At 35.7% G+C, this 5,558-nt stretch overlaps 1 non-coding gene across 1 annotated transcript; it reads right to left on the bottom strand.

The window, feature by feature from the left end:
• Nucleotides 1-314: 314 nt before the first annotated feature.
• Nucleotides 315-417, bottom strand: LOC122095091. The gene has a single exon (XR_006145032.1). It is a non-coding gene; the product is annotated as a U6 spliceosomal RNA (small nuclear RNA).
• Between the last annotated feature and the right edge of the window lie 5,141 nt (nt 418-5,558).

Consider the following 5,558-nt stretch of genomic DNA (forward strand, 5'->3'; position numbering starts at 1 on the left):
ATTCCATTGTGTATATATACCACATTTTCTTGATCCATTCATCTTGTGAGGGCATCTGGGTTGGTTCCATATACTAGCTATCGTAAATAATGTTGCAATAACCATAGTTGTGCTGGTAGTTTTAGTATGGTCTTGTTTATGATCATTTGGGTAGATCCCCAAAAGTGGGATTAATGTGTCATAGAGGAGTTTTATGTGGAGTCTTTTGAGGAACCTACATACTGCTTTCCAAAGTAGTTGAACAAGTTTACACTCCCACCAAGAATGCAGTACGGCTCCCTTGTGGCCACATACCTTTCAGCATCTGTTGTTGTAAAAATATGGAATGCTCCACGAATTTTCATGTCATCCTTGCGCAGGGGGCATGCTAATCTTTTCTGTATCGTTCCAATGTTAGTGCATGTGATGCTAAATTAAGCAAAGAACATTTTTTATATATAAAGTATAATTTGTATTGATTTTATGAAACTAGACAATTCAACAAAAATAAGTTCAAAAGAATTGTTGTGAAATTTTAGAATCATGTACTTCTTACATAAGCACACATTTAAGAATAAAATCAAGATAGACATGCCAAAAACAAAATAATTCCAGATATTTGTAGTTCAAGAGATGTGTAGGAGGAGGGATTCAATTATTCTATACAAGGCACCTGTCAAAATGAACATTGCAGCAAGTGTTTAGGTTTGTTAAAGTTTTAATGTTTTAGGGCTGGGAAGGTGGCTCAGTGGTAGAGTGCTTGCCTTGCATGCATGAGGCCCTGGGATCTATTCCTCAGCACCACATAAGCAAAAAGAAAAAAGCGGTAAGTGACGCTGTGGCTCAAGTGGTAGAGTGCTAGCCTTGAGCTGAAGAGCTGAGGGACAGTGCCCAGGCCCAGAGTTCATGCCCCACAACCGGACCCTCCCCCCCAAAAAACAGTTTTAATGTTTTAAATATGCTTAATTTTGGGATTTTGCTTATATATGCCAAAAATAGGACTGTTTGGCAGGTATAAAACTTTTTGATAAAGTATTTAAGATTTATGGTAGTAGACATTAAGTACTAAGTATGTACATTTTAGAGTATATGGAAACTTTATTAATGAGAAGTTGCAAAGTCTTTGTGTAAAGAAGCAGAGTGAAGGGTTAAGACTTTAACTATACAGTTTTTGTTAAAAATTTAGATTCCTTACTTTATTTGATGATATAAGCCATAATGTACACATGTATGTTACTAGTCACACACATACATATACACATGTATACATGCGCACATGGAGAAAGACACATAATTACAGCCAACACAATTTCCACCAGTTGTTGAATATGCCTTAAACGGAATACTTGGAACAATATATGTTGAAGATGTATTTGTCTCTAATAGTTCAAGATTTGATTTACAAAATGCAGTACAAGTGATAGCAAGTCACTTGGAAACCTCAGTAAGTATAAGTGATATGGTGTCTCCCTGCTTCTCACGGAATGCTTACTCTTGTAGACACTCTCAACCACCGAAGTAGCAGGAAAATACCCTGGTAAAGGGTAAAGTTATAAGGCTTTAAATGGCATCCTTACTTGAGCTCTTTCCCCAACAACCAGCATGAATTCCTAGGCAGATGTGTGAGTCCTCCGAAAACTGGACTCTACATATACATTTTACTAACCCATGTGAAAATTCCTATATGAGAAATGCTGACTGAGTTCTTGCTGATTTCCTGGCCAAGAAAATAAGAAAAAAAAGAAAGTATTTTTAATGTTTTAAAGTTTGAGAATAATTTTTAACCTGTCAATAAATGTGTAGAACACAATTATACCAACTGATAAAAAAAAGATGGCATTTCATTTATGTGCTCTTGGACTTGGCCAGTGATTTTTAGATGTGTCTACAAAAGTAGATTCAGCATAAATCAAGCCAGCATTTCTTCATTTAAGATATAAGGAAAGGATACTGGTTGACCCATTGTAACAATGAAATATACAAGACACTCTACCAGAGGATGGGTGAAGGGGGGAGGTGGGCTGGTGTGAAGGGAAGGGATGGTAGGGTTAAAAACAAAGGAGGAGGTAACAATGCTCAATAAGAAATGTACTCATTACCTTACTTATGTAACTGTAACCCCTCTGTACAGTATTTATAATAAAAATATATATTAAAAACATACAAGGAAAATTTATCCCCCATTGTATATACACTTAATCCAGAAATTCGTTACTGAATTCAAAACCTCTTAGAATTAAATTCCTAAATAGCAGTACTACATCTATATACCAGTATAAAATTTAAGCATTTTTATTTTTTAATTTTTCACGTCTCCTTTCTATCCCTCCCTTTCTCTTATCCTATTCCCGTACTTCTCTAAATATTATGTTTTTAATTTGCATAATTTTAAGTGTTTCACTTTTAAGTTTTTAATTTTTGTTTTACTATTTTTCCTTGTCTTTTTTTCTCTTTCTTTTTTCCCCGGGCTCTACTATCATTCTATCCAACCTATTCCCTGCTTTTAGATTAGGACTAAGTTAGCTCTCCCTCTACCTTTCCACATCCCTCTATTCCTATTTATACCCACATCTCTCGCTAAAACTAATAACTTCTGGTTTGCCAAATTCTTCTTTGCTGTTCGTAGCCTATTAATGCATAGTTGTTTGATGTTGAAAAATATATCTGTTGAACTAGATTATATCTGCATGCTTTTGACTGTGCAACTACAGACTTGGCTGATGCTTGCCTTAAGATAGTTTTCTAGCACAAACTGCTGTTACTCTCATTCCAAATGGGCAAAATAACCCAGAAAAACACAAGAAAAATGTCACGTCCGGGTATCTCAACTCCCACTCATGATAATCAGTGGACAGAACAGATAATGAATAATCCAGAGGAGAACTCCCAAAAAGCTCTACAAACAATAATGTTAAACATGATAAATAAAAAGATTGAAAACCTGCAAAGGACTCTGTTTGAGCATGATAGGGAGAGAGAGGAAGCAAACCCAAGATCAAAACAGGAAGCTCATGGGTGTGAGGAAGCTACTCAAAGATAGATAAAGGAATTGCATGAGCAGCTTGAGAACACTCAAAGAGAAATAAAAGAATTGTGTGAGCAGGCTGAGATCAGTCAAAGAGAACTAGAGTAATTGCATGAACGTGAGGAAGCTAATCAAAGAGTAATACAGGAATTGCAAGAGCAGGATGAGCATAGACAAAGATCAATAGAGGCATTCATGGAATCCATAAACAGAGAGCTGAAAGAAGTCAGGGAGTCCACAAAGGGAATGCTGAATGGATCCCAACAGAAGGAATGGAATTCCAAGGAAATCATAACAATCAACTAAGTGAATTGAGAATAAACATTGAACACCAAATTAAGGAAGTAAAGAATTTCATACAAGATCTAAAACAAAGATCCAACAAAGAATTTGAAGTCATAAAAGCCGACCAACTAGAAGGAAAAGAAAAAAAAAAGTAGAAAATCTGGATAGTTGAATAGACCATGAAGAAGATTGAATTCTGAGGATAGAAGACATCCTAGATATTATAGAGAAAGGACATAAAACCATCCTAGACAAATCTAAGAAATATGATAGATCTATTCAATATTCAACCCTTGGAAGACACCATTAGAAGGTCTAATCTGAGGATAATTGTTGTAGAGGAGCACGTAGAACCAGAAGTCCATGGTCTAGGAAATTTGTTTAACAGGATCCTAGCAGAGAACTTCCCAAACATGCAAAAAGATAGGCCTATTCAGATACAAGAAGCTTTTAGAACTCCCAATAGACCAGACCAGAACAGGATTTCCCATTGTCACATTATATGCACAGGATCAATTCAGACCAAGGAAAAGATCCTTAAAGTTGTCATGAAGAAAAGATCAATCACCTATAAAGGGAAACCAATTAGAATCACCTCAGATTTCTCAGCAGAGACAATCAAAGCAAGAAGAGACTAGAATGATGTAAGCAATGCCCTAAAGACAAACAACAACCAGGAATACTTTACCCAGCTATACTCTCCTTAATAATCAGAGGTCAAATAAAACACTTCCATGGCAAAGAAAAATTGAAACTATATATCTCCACCACACCAACCCTACAAAAGAATCTTAAAGATATCCTCCACAGAGAAAACCAACAAGACCACAATAAAGGCCAAGAAACAGCACCCAAACTGAGAATCCAAGAACCATAGGAAGAACACAGTTGCCGCAGCCCGAAGAAGTTGGATAAAATGGCAGGAACTCTCAAATACTTCTCAGTTCTATCTCTCAACATTAACGGATTTAACTCTCCAATTAAGCAACAAAGTCTGTCTACTTGGATTAAAAAGCAAGATCCTTCTGTCTGCTGCCTTCAGGAGTCACATCTTGCCCACAAAAACAAACACATTTTCAATTTTAAAGACTGGAACAAAATCTACCAAGCAAACGGCCCCCATAAACAGGAAGGAGTTGCAATCCTAATATCAGATAAAATAGACTTTTAATTAAAATTAGTGAAAAGGATGGTGCATACTAATTAAGGGATCACTCTTTCAGGAAGATATTACCATTCTGAATATCTATTTGCCAAACAAAGGAGCACCCAAATTTATCCAAGAAACACTACTTTCCCTCAAATCCCACATAGATCCAAAGACATTAACCGTTCGGGGCTTTAACACACAACTTTTCCCACTACATAGATGAACTTCGCAAGAACTCAACAGAGAAACCGCAGATATAAACAACTGCATAGATCAACTAGATTTAACAGACATCTATCAAATATTTCACCCAGCAGCATCAGAATACACGTTTTTCTCAGAAGACACATGGAACATTTTTCAAAATAGACCACATTTCTGGCCACAAAGCAAACTTGTCCAAATTCAGAAGCATTGAAGTTGTACCTTGCATTCTATCAGACCACAAGGGAATAAAATTATAATTCAACACCAAAAGCCACCAAAGAAAGTCATGTAACACATGGATCCTGAACAACACACTGCTGAATCATGAGTGGGTCATGGAAGAGATTAGAAAGGAAATTCAAATGTTCATGATATTCAACAAAAATGAACACACCAATTACTAGTTCCTCTGGGACACAGTAAATGCAATATTCAGAGGCAAGTTTCTAGCTCTGAGTTCCTACATCAACAAATTTGAGAGATCTGAAACCAATTTAATGAGCCTCCTTGAAAAAGAGCAGCAAGATAAACACAATCCAGAAAATGGAAATAAATATTTAAAATTTAATCAGAATTAAATGAATTGAAATGTAAAAAAATAATAGAAAGATTCAAGAATCCAAAGAGTTGATTCTTCGAAAAAATTAACAAAATTGAGAGACCCTTAGCAAATCTTATCAGAAAAAGAAGAGAACGTACCCAAATAAACTCACAGATGAGAATGGAAACATCATCACAGAATCAATTAAGATTCAGAACATTACAAGGGAATGCTTCTAAAACTTTCATACTAATAATTTTGAGAACTTGAAAGAAAAGGACCTTATCCTAGCAAATACTGACATGACCAAACAAAGCCAAGATGAGTCAAACTATCTTAAAAGGCCTATATCAAGCATTCAAATAGAAACA

Source organism: Dipodomys spectabilis, unplaced genomic scaffold (genome assembly GCF_019054845.1).
Source record: "Dipodomys spectabilis isolate Male_0828 unplaced genomic scaffold, ASM1905484v1 ptg000334l, whole genome shotgun sequence".
Classification (NCBI taxonomy): Eukaryota; Metazoa; Chordata; class Mammalia; order Rodentia; family Heteromyidae; genus Dipodomys; species Dipodomys spectabilis.